The sequence below is a fragment of the Pelecanus crispus genome, chromosome 10, assembly GCF_030463565.1.
Source record: "Pelecanus crispus isolate bPelCri1 chromosome 10, bPelCri1.pri, whole genome shotgun sequence".
NCBI classification, from domain to species: Eukaryota; Metazoa; Chordata; class Aves; order Pelecaniformes; family Pelecanidae; genus Pelecanus; species Pelecanus crispus.
In genome coordinates, this window is record NC_134652.1 from 36803115 (window position 1) to 36819903 (window position 16789).

At 38.8% G+C, this 16789-nt stretch overlaps 1 protein-coding gene across 3 annotated transcripts in view; it reads right to left on the minus strand.

Moving 5' to 3' along the window:
• CTNNA3 (catenin alpha 3) overlaps positions 1-16789 on the minus strand; it is a 544923-nt gene that overhangs the window by 404610 nt on the left and 123524 nt on the right. The window lies entirely within an intron of this gene.

Genomic DNA, 16789 nt, shown 5'->3' on the forward strand with positions numbered 1-16789 from the left:
TGTCTTTTATCAGATATGGAGAACAACTTAATGACATACACCTTATGAAAACCTCTTCCATATTTGAAAACATTACCGTGTTCCTCTTCTCCTCCATCGTTTCCTTTCTAAATTACACAAAGTTGGTTAAGTCAGCTTCTTCTTACTTCTTATATGTTCTAAAATCCTTGCTCCATTTTGTTCCCCTTATCAGTCCACGCTATTCTTAAATTGTGATGCCCAAAAGTACATACAGAGCTGAGCGCTACCGACAATTCATCTGTAGTTCTCTACAGCTTGCAATGCCTTATGAACAGTACCACTAAGCCAGAAAACCTGTATTTTTGTTTATATAGCTAGCTGACTTCTTCCCACGGGTAATCATTTGCACGCATCATTTCAACTTGCAGATTTCAGACCATTTCTCCAAATTAAGGAAAAAAAAAAGGGGGGGGGGGGGGGGGGGCGGGGCGGCTGTGGGAGGATGCTTCTACTGTCCTATAAAATACTTAGAACTCTCACCATGGTAGCATCATTCAAACTCCCAGTAAGTCCACTTTTCATTCCCTCAGCCACCTTATTAAGGAAAACATGTAATATATGTGGATTCAGGCTAGTCCTTGCAGAACCACACTTTATTAAACTATCCCAAGTTGACCTGCAATAGTATAAATAACAATTCACTAGGAATGTTATTTTTCAGTGAACTGTATTTTCCCTTAATACTAAGTTAACTATGCTTCTCAAGTTTGCTTATGAAAATGTCCTCCTCCAAGCGTGAAACTTTGCTGTGTGCAAAGTTACATCACATTTACTACTTCCCTTTTAACCACTAGCCAGCTATTCTGTTAAAGAACCAGATGTATTAGACAAAACGTATTTTGAAAATTCATACTTGTTGTTTATCACCACCTTCTTATCCTGAAGATTTTTAGGAACTGAACATTTAAGGATTACCTGCAGCTTCTTCCTGGTTATCCAAGTTACGGGGACTGATCTATAAATTCCCTAGTTTTAAGACGTTTTGCTTCTCTATTACTTGCAAATACTCATTCCTCACTGTTCTTTCATAATCAAGGTCAATGGTTCCAAAACTCCTTTCTTAAATATTCTTTAACCTCTTTCTGGCATGTATTTCACTTTGTCTTATTAACTGCATCAAGCACTTACTCCCAGCTAGCTATTTACATCAAGCCTGAAGCAGGTAGAAAAATTATAGTATTTTTGAGTTACTGCCCCCATTCAGAAAGGTCTTTACTTTCCTTCTTAGTTCCTCTTATTAATAATGGATTAGTAGAAACTTCTCTTCTTGCCTTATGCAATTTCTACTGCTTTTAACACATTCTGTGCCACAGCTTTTTTGGCTGTGTTCACAATCAATGCTTGTCTTTTTATTTACACTGCATCTCTATTTTATTTTCTAGTCAGCTCCAGATGCAGGCAAGTTGGTCTCTGTCTGTGCTTTCCACTTTTCTAGAAGTTTGCTCTTGTGCTTTAAATAGCTTCTACCCTCTACCTTCTTTCAATCCCTTACCTTTATTGCAATCTTTTTTAATTAATGGTTTTGCTGTTTCACTTGTCATCTTTAGAATCACGTTTCTTATTTTCTCATAGTATTTTTGACTAAATTACTTCCAATGCTCAGATTGCCACCCTCTTCTTCACTATTAAAATTCACTAGTTACTTCTTTCTTTCAAGAGAGCAAAAACTTCTTGGATGCTATACAAAAGCTTGTTGGGGTGTGCCTTGCTGTATTATTTTTGCAATAGAATGTTTGCTATTTGGACCAAGGAGCAAACAGCCATTCTGATCTAGAAACCACATACAAAAATCGTCATCTAGCCAACTGCCAGGCCTCACAGAACTGAGGGGGAAGGCACGACTTTCATAGACAGACGGTGGCAATGGTTTCCCAGCACTCCCACAGGAGCACTATCTCATGATGTTGTCCTAAGCACGGAGCTAGATCTCACAGCAATCCCATGAACCTATTTCCAAGCTCCTCCTCATTTACTTCCTCCTGTCACTGAAGATTCACCACCAGCCAGAGGGAGTACCAAGGACAGGATCGTATTCCAGCTGTTTGCAAGCAATGCATGATTCCAGATTTACAGGCTGGCCTATAGATCTGTATCATAGATACACACAGACTCTCCACTACAATAGTAAGCTAGAGAATAAAAAAATTAAAACTTTCACCTTGAATTAGTGGTCAAAACAAAAATCTAAAACCACTCCTCCTGTTTATTTTTTCAACCTCCCTATTTTAATTAAGTTGTAATAAGTATTTGAGTTTGTAGTAGTATTCCACTGGAGCTGTATCTAACTAAATGCCAGGCAAATAATTTGAGTATCTGACCTTTGCCAAACATCACTTTTGCTCCAGACATGGAAAAGCCAAACTCTTTGGCAATGTCTACAAATATACAGAAGCCTGAATTACATCACGCTATTCACCTCTGTCCTCACCAGTGTTAGAGTAGGATCGCCTCCTCCCCACGTTGCAAATGATCCTCCTACTAACAAAATTTACCTTTCCTTTTTTTTTTTTTTTTTTTGTAATGTATGTTCAAGGGAGTGTCACCTGCCTCCTTCTTTAACCTCATCCTTGGAAACTGCCATTATGTAGCTCATACACAACTCAGGTGCCATTCAGTTACAGTGTGCTTCTGGAAGGCACAGTTTCCCCAACCTGGCTAATTATATTTTTATTTTTTGTCTCAACCAAGAGCCAATTATAATCTACAGATACATGCAGAACATATAGACTAGCATAAAACACATCTCATACCAAAACAAATCAGTGAGGCACAAAAACAGGTGAAAGGAGGCAGGAGGCCTCTGCTGTTTCTGAGAGGAAGAGCTTTAAATCTGAAGGTGTTGGTATATCCAAGAAAATGAAACAGGCTCACATTTCTTCATTAAAATAAGCATTATTTTTCTATGGAAGTGAAAACCAAAAAAAAATCAGGGAGGAAAAACTCCTCTAAGCTTTCTAAGGAAGAATTAGCTGCAAGAACTAACAGGTGTTAGGAAGGAAGTTCTCTAATGAGACCCTCTCTACGGGTGCAACCTAAGGCTTAAGGCATGCATTAAGAATGAATCCGTAGCACACACCTTGCCAGGAAAGGATGACGAGTCAGATGGATAAGGGAGAAAGTGCAGGGGATCCTTCTCATTTCCTAGGGCGAACTGAGTGAACAGCTCACAGCCCACAAAAGGGACAGTTCTGCTCAGCTAGCCCACTTCTGCGCTCTCAGTTACTCACTCCTGTTTCCCTGGGGACGTATATAGAGCTTGTGTGCCCTTCTCAGAGTTTGACTCAGCTCAGAAGTAGTGAAAGGAAATTAATCCAACAAGAACAAGTGAATATCAGTTTGGCAAGCTGATCTGGCTGACAGCCAGGGTAACCTAAGTGTCAGAGCTAGCACAAGGAAGGGGACAGACCCGAGTGGCTGACAGCACAAATGTGCAAAGTACACAACGGGACTACCTATTCCAGCTGAACTGAGCACTTAGATCAAAGCAAGGGGAGAGGGAAGCTCTGATGAGATTGGGGGTGGGGGGAAACTGCTTCACAATGCGGATGATAAAACACTGGAACAGGCACCCAGAGAGTCAGTGGAATCTCCATCCTTAGAAATCAGACCTGACTGAACATGGCCCTGAGCCACACAATCTAACTTTGCAGTGGGCCCTTCTTTGAGCAGGGAATATCATCAGATGTCAGATGTCCCTGATAACCTAAAATATTAGATGATTGTATTTTAACTAATACTTCCAACAATTAAGTTAATATCGATGAAAGCTACAGAGACAAAATTAAGTAGTCAGAGGGCTTACTATTTGCTTCCAATTCTATCGGACATTTAAAACAGCATTGGCAACGTTACAGACTAACTGGAAAACAAACATAGCCAGAATTGAAGCACAACATCAGAAATCAGGAATACAGCTGACTGGAAATTCTCCAGAGGAATCTTTCTTCTACTGAATTTTGCCAGTTTATCAAAAGCAGAATATTCCATGGAAATAGAGCAAGCACAACGGATCTCCTGACAAAACACATGCATATGCCCTGCCAGCTCTGCAAGATGGCCTTGGAACCAAAATCTCAAAGTTTCAGATCCACTACTCCCAGTCTGTTCTGGGAGGAACTTGGAGGTACCAGTCCCTGAGTAGTCTTGCTCTACACGAATTCTGTTCTTACAGCTCTGAGGGGCAGGTGTTCTGAGGATCACAATAACTAAGGAGCCAAACAGCCTAAGAACCTGGCAGCCTTACCTGGGGTTTATTCAGATTTTGCATGCTCACTCATATGCAACAGCACTCTGGTTTCCCATTGGGGTCTAGAACAATACTTCATCTCTCATCTCAACAATCTAGTCAGTTGGTCCACAGCTGTTCAGGAGTAGACAGGTATAAAACTGATAATAATCTTGGCAATATCATTTCAAAATCTTGCTTTAATGTGTGCATGGCTGAACATGGAAAGTGGCTGGCAGAATCCAAGAGATTATTATGCCTCTTCTTTTCAAATTAGAAGCAAAAAGTTTTCCAGTAACTTGAAAGCCAAGAAATAAAAACTCCGTTTCCTACCCAAATGTAGCAAGGGTCAAAAATGTCATTATGAACTTGCCTCCTTAAAAAATGGGTACAAGCCACGATATAGCACCTCATGATTCCTTTACCTAGTCATTGTTTGGTTTCATTTAGTTCACACTTTCTAGTAGTACTTTGCAAAGTTTTAATCTATTTCTCTTCCTTATTATTCCAAACAGTAGACTGGAAACATCATTACCAAACCAAAATGGTTCCTGCTTGTGCGCATATGCTCTCTGATGTATACATTGTCCATTTGTGCATATGCACAGTTAGTAAAGACATGTTAATAATACAGTGCTCTTTTGCTGTATGAAGAAAAAAAAAAAGTATTAATCAAGTTTCCAGAGAAGACATTTAGCTTGGGCTCCAGTTTTGTTTTCCATTAACTGCTTCCAGGGTGTATGTAATTATTCTATTTCTTATTTTCTCCTATTTAACTGGAATTCAAATTGACTATTATTCTTCATTTCTCCTGCAAAGAGCTAAATATATTCAGTAAGAGAATGGAGGCAGGCATTCCTTTACCAGCTGTCTTCTTTTACAGACTGATAATTCCTCCTATACAATATTACGGTTTTGAAAAAATTAGAAACATCTCTACTTGATAGAAAAGATAATCCTAGATTATTCCTGAGTACAGCCCCTAGTTAAGTAGCTGGCTTATCCTTTCTTTCCATCTTCATATAAATTTTCTTTAATTTTTGCTACTGATAATGAAACAATGGTTAAAAATAATTAGAATAACGTAAGATAACAAGGATTTTCCAGTAAAAAGCGTAATTAGGATAAGTTACTTAATGTATTCTACTAAGCATTGCAGCTGTCTGATTTGAGACATTTATTTTCTTCACATACTCAAACAGAAAGAAAATGTGCCAATTGGCAACACAGGCTTAGAAAACAACCGCGAGAAGCAGTTCTTGAGAAAAGCTGATCTTGAAATGATTTTTTTTTTTAAAGTAATACAACAGTGGGGGTTGGTTTGATTGTTTACTTTTCCAGTCTTCTGATCATACACATTGGTGACAAATGCAACGATACAAAAGAATATTCCTCCTTTTTATTTTAGTTAATTAAGAAAGAGTAGTACATCAGACAGAGAAACAACAACTGGAAATGAAACCACTGAAATGAAAGTTAAAATAAAAAGGAAGTGCCAATAAATGCTGTTTACGACCACAGACAAAGATCTGGGTTTGCTCTTTAAGCCATGTTTTGATTTTCTTTTCAGAAAGAAAATGGAAATGTGGAATTTGGATTTAGATCCTCAGGTCCTCATTCTCTTTTAAATCACTGTTCTAAGATCTGGCTGAACAGTAAAGACAAAGCATTAGAATTTTTTATGCAATAGTTTTATGACACAGTACTGATTTCACCAAAAGTGATCATAAGCTATTTCACATAAAACTCCATTGTTCATTCCTCATAAAAAAGATCAATACAAGTTAGGCAAGAAATTAAGTCGAAAAGCCAGTTGAGAACTATGCAGATATTGCCATTTCTATCAAGGAGAAGTCACCTCTGGTTCTATAAAGAACTGCAGCATCTCATAGGTTGCTGGCGTACAAGTATCTTAAATCTGAGTAACTACGAGAATCTTTGGTTACAAGCATTTGGTTTTAGCCATACAGTAGACCTCAACACTCTGGCTAATGAAATTCATAGGGAGAGCCTTTAATCAACCACTTCCCAAGTGATTCCTACAAGTAATTCAAGGTGTCATTCTAACCTTTGTTTTATAGAGAGGATTAATTAGCACAGAACTTAGCTTAGTCACTACTCTCCCTTTCACCACCTCAAGATTGCCAGAGATTATTCAAATTAAAAAACTTTCTTTTTACTACTTTACTCTATGTAATTTCTTGTCCTACCCTCATTACCAGAGTATCTTTTTATGTTCCATTGTAAATAATGGGATTTAATTTATATTAAAAGCAGCTGGCAGGGACATTCAGGAAGTTGCATAGACTTTGGAATTTATTCACACGTTTAGAATCACAGACTCCACATATTGAAGTCAGCAGAGACGTCTGGAGATCATCCAGTCCAATCCACTGCTCAAAGCACGGTCAACTACAGCCACGTTCATTTGGGTTTTGGATGGGAACTCCACAACCCCTCTGGGAAACCTGTTCCAGTGTCCAACCAACCTCACAGAAAAAAAAAGTTTCTTGTTTAAATGCCGTTTCCTGTATTTCAGTTTGTGCCCGTTGCCTCTTGTGTCCTGTCACTAGGAACCCCTCAGACATCAGATTTGTGTTCTTTACTCCCTCCCATCAGATATTTGTACACACTGATAAGATCCCCCTGGAGCCTTCTCTTCTCCAGGCTGAACAACTCCAGCTCTTTCAGCTTCTCCTTGTACGGTCAATGCTCCAAAACCTTAACCAGCTTCACAGCCCTCCACTGGACTCTTGCCTAGTATAGGCATGTCTCCTTTGTACTGGAGAGCCCAGCACTGGACACAGCACTCCGGATATGTCCCACCAGAGCTCAGGAAAGGCAAAGGATCACCCCCTTGACCTGCCGGCTCTGCTCTTCCTCACCCTTTGAGCACCGCACTTTAGCCAGTTTTCAGCCCACCTCACTGTCAACTTATCTAGTCCATACTTGATCAGTTTGTGTTATGGGAGACACTGTCAGAACTCTGATTAAAGTCAAGTTAAACAACATCCAGCATGCTATCACACTGAGCATGTGCTTTGCGCAGGGATATTTGGGGTAACGTAGGTTACATACTCAGCAATTAAGGCTTTTTTAAGAGAATAATTTAAGGCATTTTGGATTTGTTTAGAAAAAATAGTTCTTTCGTTAAAAAGTTGGATTTGGTCTTCATTTTTCTACAATATCAATATGTATTAAGAGTTCCCTAAACTATCAACGACTGATCTTTTTAATAAGAATTGTTACATAAACAAGAAATAATCCTTTTAATCTGAAACAGAATATGATTTAGAAATGTATTTGGACAACAAAAATCAGCTGTCCTATACGGAGGACAAAAACCAAGATAAACGCATTCTGAAACACCAGACTTCAGTAATGTTCCCAGAAATGGCATACTAACATTAAGAAAAATGGATGGTCCTTAACATCCTCCAGAAAATAGGAAACTGGTCAAGAAAAACCTCACATAATGACAACTATTTTCCACCAACTGTAAAAAAAAAAAAAAACCAAAAAAAAAACCCACCACACCAACAAAAAACCCCAAACAAACAAACAAAAAAACCGTGTAAATTAAACAGCTAGGTAGATGTTGAGTTAATAAATGCTTTAATATTTATTTGTGATGCTTGTTTATTACCATAATCAAGGATTTATTTCATCTTGGAGAGAGAAAATGCTACTTTATTGAAGGTTCCCTGAAAAAACATTAGTCTTCAGCAACCCAATATATTTCCAGACCTGTCAGGTATACCAAATACAAATTACTGACTACTGTACTGAATCATTCTCTACAGAGCCATGAGTCGCTCATCACGCTACATTACTTCAATGCAAGCCTTAAGTTAAGATCCGATTAATCCTGAAATAGCTTGGCTCAGAACCATTAAATGAAAAACAGGGCTTAAGAATAGAAAATCTTTCATTATCTTTCTCTAGCTCACGTGCATAGCTCCCAGTTTATTGCAAATTCTGTAAGATCATCTATAATCAGGTAAATTTAACTGCAGCTTATTTTTCAACTGTAAATCTATTTGGGGAATTCACTAGACTACTTCTGTCTTTTAAGCACACTAAAAATCTTCTTCCTGAACAGTTCATATCTAATTTCCCTATAAAACTAAATGCTTGGCAAAAGTTAACATTTAGAAAAATAATTTTCAATTACACATACCATGTAACACGTAAGAAAACTCACTGTAGGAGTGTTCAAAGTCAACTGAATTAAGTACTCGGCCAATGTCAACAACAGAATTATGAAAACTACATGTTTTCCTGCATAAATGCCAGCACAATATGCCATATGGGCATACCAATTTTACTGGAATAAATCTTTTTTTCTGAAAACATAATACTCGATAAAGTCATTAAAAAAACCCCTTGAATAAGAAAAATCTGAGTGACACTGTCCACCCACACATCACACATTGAAATTTTTATAGTTTACATTTTGCTATACCTGACTTCCAAACTTCTGGTTTAAAAACAGCAGGTTTTTAAAATGTTTGAATATGAAGAGGACAGTAAATAAGAACATTTGAATCCATTCTTGTTACAAAAAGACGTGAAACAAGCTCTGTTTGTTCATGTTCCTATACAGAAATACAGAAAAAAGGATTTCAGGAAGTCAGTTAGTTCAACCACTTGCACAAATAACCAACAGCTATTCTTTTCTTGAAGACTTTAACAAGGCATTTCTTCTAACTCCCTGGTTAGTCTAGTCTGCCAAGTTTGGGCTCACTTCTTCAACCAGAGAGCAATTACACAGAACTTTTCAAGATACCTATTAGCAAAGAAAGTGGAAGTAACCAAGAAGGACAAGTCAAACAGTCCCCTATTCTTAGCTCCCTAGACATCACTTGCAACAATTTGGATCATCCGATACTAAAGTATATAATTGAACAAATAACATGTTTAACGTAATTCTAAACAGTTGCTGTACTCTTCATCTGTGTCACATATGATTGTTTGGAGTAATTCTCATTATATGGAGAAAGTTAAGAGACACATCAAGCTAAATAGGTAAAGGTACAAAGTTGGATCTGAAAATGCATTTCTTCAGTCATAGCTCTTAGATTCCTTAATTAATGAGCTAAATTATCAATTTTACAGACTCACAGTATCGCACAGCCACACAGACAATTCCACTGGAAGCTACAATCAAAGCACATTTTGGAACTCTGCAACAAGATGTACATGCCTTAGCAGAACTGGTAATGTCCTTCCAGCAGTTTCACCATCGTCAACAACAAAAGACAAACAATGTGAAAATGGTAAAATACACATATTTAGACATGTATCAGTATACAATCTGTGGACTGGTTGTAATACTTTTGGTATCTGGCAAGAAGATCTCTTACGACAAAATTGTAAGACACATCACCATAGCAGTTTGCTATAGAAGAGAAAACAGTAGCTGGCAGGTACTGAGATAAGAAGGTTTATGTTTTTAAGTCATGAAAAATGCCTTCATGAATGAAATTATACATTCCAAATACATTTTCAGCATACTATTAAAAAAATATTCATATCAGACTGCTCACTATACCCCCACTCCAAAACATAAATGCAAATTAGCCCCCAAATTAATGAAACTTAAAAAGTGGCAAACGTTATGTTTTCTGAAATAGTCTGTGTTCTCTGAAGCCCGTCTGACAGGAATAGGTTACGTGAACCCTTACGTGAATGGGGAACATAAGCTTTACCACAAAGAGCTGTAGCAGATATGAAAAGTGTCTGGAGCTTTTTCACAAGTTCGGTTATTTGATTCATGCAATGTGAATTTTCTCTGATAAGAGATACCATTTTGTGCCCTGATTTCTTATTTATGGAGTACTGGTCTTTTCGTATACATATTATTAACCATCAGTAATCCACTTTTCTGCAGCTATAGCACACGGATAATTAAGGGAAAATAGCCCCAAGAGACGCAAATATCTAACAAAGACATCCAGTCAAATCTTTAAATTAAAAATATGAAACATTCCCTTTTTAAGCTGAACAAAACGTTTTCTGCACTCTGAAATAACTCTTCTGGAAGAATTCTTGCAATTTTCAGACCTACTAAAAAAGTTCCCCCTGAGCACTGAAATGAAAAATCCACAGCTCAGAGCAAGATTAAGTAGCTTAAATGCAAGATACACTGCACCACTGTGATGATAAACTAAAGCGTCTTTTCTTCCCTCTATCCAGGGAAGCATTAAAAGTCTTCATCAGGAAACCATAAAGTACAAGTAACATGAAGTTTGAGGTATCTGTATGCTTGAGGTATCTATATGTTCTTCCACTGTAAAAGAGTAAGAATGGCAATAAAATAGTGCGCAAAACGTCATCCATCACAGGCAGTCTCTACATAGAGACAGTGGGTCAGACCTTAAGCTGTTGTTGAAGAGTACTCAGTACAGGGGTAAAGCAAGGCATTAGCGCTGCACTGCACTCAAATTTATGAGTTGAGACAAAGGGTAAGGCCCAAAACCGTGCCGTCAATACATAAAGACTCCTGGTTTTCCAACCATTTTCTGCTTTTCAATTTCCAATGCTCAGCTTCCAGTAAGTGAACAACAATTACAATTTGAAACCCAGACAGACGCAACTGCACAAGTCCCAACTACCCACTGTACCATCTTTCCCACAGCTGGACCTTCCCCATGGCTACACAAGGCTCCGTACTGCATACCTTTTCCTCACTGGGCTCAGCACAGCCCAGCTCACTCCCTGTCTCGGGTGTCCCCCTACTTTCAGGGATCCTAGCTCCTAGTCTTATCCTCACAGCATTTCAGTTCATGTGCTCAGGTCCAAATATGCCTCAAATCCAAATGTGTCTTATATTCAGAAGTTGGGGACACAGATCTGTGGTGAACCTTCAGAGAACCCAAGGAGACAGAGCTCCAGCAGCTGCATTCCCAGTGAGATTCAAGTGTGCCCTGCACACAATGCAGGCGCTTTGCTATCTGCCACCAACTACTTCATCTCCCTTGCAGCATCGTTCCTGGAGCGGTCTGATGCTGTCTGCCACAAAGCAGATGAGATTTATAGTCAGCCTCAGCTTGGCCTGCCCTTAGGCTACATGGATAGTCAGGGCTTGATTATCAGTACCCTAGATATGGTAGACAGCCGGCAGATTTGGTAGACAGCCGGCTGAACATGAGCCAGCAGTGTGCCCAGGTGGCCAAGAAGGCCAACAGCATCCTGGCTTGTATCAGGAATAGCGTGGCCAGCAGGAGCAGGGAGGTGATTGTCCCCCTGTACTCGGCGCTGGTGAGGCCGCACCTGGAATACTGTGTCCAGTTTTGGGCCCCTCAATACAAGAGAGACATTGAGGTGCTGGAGCGTGTCCAGGGAAGGGCAACGAAGCTGGTGAAGGGCCTGGAGCACAGGCCTTATGAGGAGCGGCTGAGGGAGCTGGGGTTGTTTAGCCTGGAGAAGAGGAGGCTCGGGGAGACCTTATCGCTCTCTACAACTCCCTGAAAGGAGGGTGTAGTGAGGTGGGTGTTGGGCTCTTCTCCCAAGTAGTTAGTGATAGGACGAGAGGAAATGGGCTCAAGCTGCGCCAGGGGAGGTTTAGGTTGGATATTAGGAAAATTTCTTTACGGAAAGGGTGGTCAAGAATTGGAACAGGCTGCCCAGAGAGGTGGTGGAGTCCCCATCCCTGGAAGTGTTCAAAAAATGGGTAGACGTGGCACTTTGGGACATGGTTTAGTCTAGTCTACCCTTGATTGTTTTAGTGTGGACTTGGTAATGTCAGGTTAATGGTTGGACTGGATGATCTTAAAGGTCTTTGCCAACCTAAACAATTCTATGATTCTATGATATGTAATATAAATACGTACAATGTGGTCGACTTCAGTCCACTTCCTGATCTGGCCTCAAGGTAAAATGTATCATTCGTTTCCTCCCATTTTCTTAAATGTCTCATTAAGAGACCAAAACCACCACTGGTGTGAGAAGGGCTGGCTTGGCTCTGCCCCACGCCACACTCAGTACAGCAGTGCTGTACACACACTTGGGGTAGCTGCGGTACAGCAAGCAGCAGCAGCAGCCACCACCACCTGCAGCGCAACAAGCACAGGGACATCCAGAACCGCAGGCTGAATTACCGAAGTGCTGCTAGCTTGCACAGTCACGCATTTCTGTGAATTGTGTGTGAAGTATTCTGCAAAACATTTTGAACAAGAGAAATTACTCTGTGGCGCCGATGCATTTTTCAAATCTGTATGAAGTTGGCTAATGTATTTAAAAAAAACAGAAGAATATTGTTTTTATAAATGTATTTTCAGATCTCAGTGTTTCAGATTTTCCTTTGAAACTATTTTTAAAGATAGAAGTCTTGAAAACATGCAAAAAGTTTGAAAATTACAATGAAAATTCAAACTATTTTACTGACATTATTTGACCCAAAAACTTAGAGAACTTTAACATAAAAACCCAGTTAAGAAACAGAAGGTTTTGAAATACAACAAAAAAAGAATGAAATCACATCCTATCAGAAAAGGCATAAAGTATACTGGCCCAGCATGCATAACACACATCCACACAAACACATGCAACCAATATCCAGAATAAGCTTAGAAAACTAATAAAGCTCAAATATCATAAAACAACATTCCAAAAGTAAGGAAACTAATTCAGGAGAGCAGCTACCATACCATCAGTATATCTGATCTTTCTTTACCAACCTTTTTTCAGCCTTGTCTGAACAACCTAAGCAGTGATCTGTATTCAAACCCACAGGTGGGTGCAGAATAATTATTCAGACATACCCTCCCTATTTAATAAAGGAAGAGAAAGCAGTGCCTGCAATCATCCTAATTGCTACTCACAACAGCCACTTGAACCCACACTCAGTCACAACTCTATTACCCCTTTTGATCACCCAGGTAAGTGCATATCCCTATTGTGACCGGGAGTAAAAGCAGACAGAGAACTCAATAAACACGGAGTTAGTACTGCTGCACTCCAATGTATTCAATAACTTTTCATTTTAAAGGACGAGCAGAGACAAGACAAGAGCTTGTAATTAGGAAAATGCAAGTGCTTATTACTAGAACAAAATGATTGCTCCTATGGATACATTATTATCCACACACCATAGTATGATTCTGCCATTGATAAGCTATCCAAATTCACAGTAGCAATTCCTGTTATTTGATGTCCTGAAATGCAAATATATCCCTTAACAATATACGCCTGAGTAAAGTTCAGAGAGGATAACAATAGTACACAAATAATTCTGAAATACAAGAAGAAAAATTGCTGCCTTTCAGAAGAATTCTAAATATATTTGCAATTTACTGTATGTCTGAATTACTTTGTGAACAGAAAAACAGCAAGTTCTTGGAGACAGAGTGGGTCTTTATTAGCGTAGAGAATATTTTGCTTAACTTTCCATCACCTCACTGTGATACAGCCTCTGTGAAAAACAGCCACTTAGGAAAAAGGCAGTATCTGCTGAAAAGATGCTTCTCCCAGTTTGCAGTAAAAACTCTATATTTTATCGCTGACACCAACAGGCCCTTCATTTCACTTGATGTCCTTAAGGCTTATTAGAGACTTGGAATAATTGAGGGGGGGGGGGGGGGGGGGGGGAAACCCCACCACAAAATTAGGAACCACAAAAGCCATATTCCTTATACTGTTTCACATATTTAGGGCTAAATTGTAAGTTTCTGTACATTTGTTTAGGCACTGAGGGCTAGTTTTAAAAAAAAAAAAAAAAAAAGGCAAAAAAATCCACACAATGCAGAACTTACACAGAATTTAGGCACTTGAATCCTTGGCAATGATCCTGTTAAAGCTAAATACTAACCAGGCAAGCCAGATCCACCATGAGTACCAGACCCAGGAGCTTTAGAGATACACAGGATATTACCAGTGTCAGTGCAGCTCATACAGCTTCCTGGCAAACCAGCTGCTAGAGAAGGATTTGCGAAGGCGGCACTTACTGCGTGTGGTTTCTCTGAAGCAATGCAGCTTCCACTAGCAGCACTCAAGATGGAAAGAAGCCTTAAGAAAAGTAATCAAACCAAGAGACTAGCAAGAAATGACAGATACATTTCCAGAAAAAAATAACCTTCCAAGCAGCTGACTACAACTCATGAGAGTGATTCAAAAGAAGTGAAATGATAGTGGGCAGGCTGTTTTTGTGAACCACACGCCATCAGGATGAAGACAGGAGCAAAAGCATGCCCTTTGTGGATAGCGGGCAAAGAAAACTTTCCACTCTCACATACAAGGCGTGGTACAGAACCTCTGTGCCTCACTCTAGGCACGGGGCACCAATACACCACGAGAACATACACATATTCACATGAAGTATTACATACACAGTGCGATTGCTTGTGGAGCACAACAGTGTTCCCAAGGAGGGGAAGGGAATCACAACTTAGTCCTTAAATTGTACTATGTTAACAAATGGCTGGCATAATTTTTATAGCGCATTCAATTCACAGTCCTAGCTTACTGAAATTATTAATAGAAGAGCCCAGAAGACAGTGATAAATCAGCACTGTCTCCTGGATCTATCATCATTCTTCAGTGAGTTAGAGTTGTAAAATAAAGTAACTGACACCTGATAATCATCTCATTGAAAAACTTATTTAATCCAGTCTCGGTAATAGCCATAAACTATTCTTGGCGAGAGTTTTCCCACTGAGATCAATATTAATTGTATAAGCAGATCAAGAGCAGTAAAAGAAACTAAAAACTTTAAATTCATTCCTGTCATTTAACCCTAGTGTTACACCTCATACCTTTACATCTTCTGTATTTCTTCCTTTCTGCTTCCCTCCCCATCTTTGCCACCTTGTGCAGACACTGTGTTCTGCAGCAAATTATATGACACACTCCCTCTTTGCCGTATTTAAATAGCCGCTTCCTGACTTTTTCAAGTCAGTGGATTGGGTTATGTATTCTTCTTTTCCCCTTAGTCTGCATTATGTAACCCTAAAACCATGATTATGTCTGAAATAGAAAAGATAATCACGATTTTGTTTCAAGAGTCCAAGATTTTAAGACCATTTGACTTACAATCATGTAGTTTTACTCCTGCAAGACACAGAATTCCCCTAAAGCTTTCTTGTGACAAACCCACAGTGATCTTTTGGAATAATATGGGTTGCTATACACCACATCTGCATCCTCCCACACGCTCTGGCTACTACAGGTTGATGCCTTCCCTTATTAAACTTTCAGCCATTTAACAGCAAGCCCGATCCACCATAGAACAGGTATCGCAACAGACATCTGTCACAAGGAGGTACCAAAGACTAATTTTCCAAGCTAACCAGAGGTAAAGAAATCTCACATAGCTAGCCCATGTGTAAAGCACCACCAGAGAGGCTCAAGAATGATGTTGCATTCAACAGAAACTGCACCTAAATTTTGAGTAAAAAAATAAAAGCATCTTTGCCTGGCATAGGGACTGAAAGAGCAACTTGAATTCACAGAAAATGAAATAAATCAGCTGTAAATCCCACCCGCCCCTCCCCTCTCCCATAAATAAAAAGCAAATATCAACAAGTACAATATCTGTGAAATGAAAAAATATCTGATCTGCGTAGATTATCTTAGTCCCTACACTTCACTATCCTAATGACAATAGGATAAGGCAAAGAAAACAGTCTCATGAGAACAGCTTTGGATTGGGTTAACCAGTACAACTTGCAGAACAGAAAGGAATTTCAGCTTCCAAAAAAAGAAACAAATAGCTGTATCATACAATTATCCTCTCAGTGTGCTTGATGAATCATCTTGAAGTGTCTTTAGATAAGAACAGTATGCCTACAGAAAATGTTTCCAGAGGAAAAGCATGATATTAACTCTGTGTACCCATATTAATAATATCCGAGTCCCCAGTTTTATCATTTAACTGCCAGACGTAAGAAGTGCCAAATCCATTCTTTAAATCTAATAGATATTTTTAAAATATATCAAACTATATTCGTTTCACAAATTCACAGATTAATTGGTCTATAAGCATGCGAGACAACCAGATTTCTGCATTTACCAAACAATTCTAGCTTTCTAATTTAGCAATGAAGTCATTTCGACACTTGTAACTTGGTGCTCTTACACAGATCAAATGTAGTGGGTGTGAACACTCAACTTTAAAATGATACTAACAGATTACTTACATTTTAACAAATTGCTATTTAAATTGTTGTATTCTGCAGAAATAGAGATTACATTTTAAAACTCTGGTCTAGGAAGTGAAATTACGAAGAAATTCCTGTTGCTAGCATACGAATGATTATGTCTGTTCTGTACTGGTGACAGTTCAATATGAGTATAAAATAACCTAAACATGTGTACATTGTATCTGTAATATAGCATTTTCCACAGACTGTATAATACGGTTCTTACTATTTCTGGTGATCCGTATTTAGCTTTTGCTTAGACTTATGTAGAAAAATATTCTTTTCAACCTTTTACAGAGCATGTTGAGAAATAAAGGTTAAACTCTAATTTACACTAATTATAGGTTAAATTCTAATATACACTAAAATAGGCTTTGAGAAAGACCTTAAAAAAAGGAAGAAA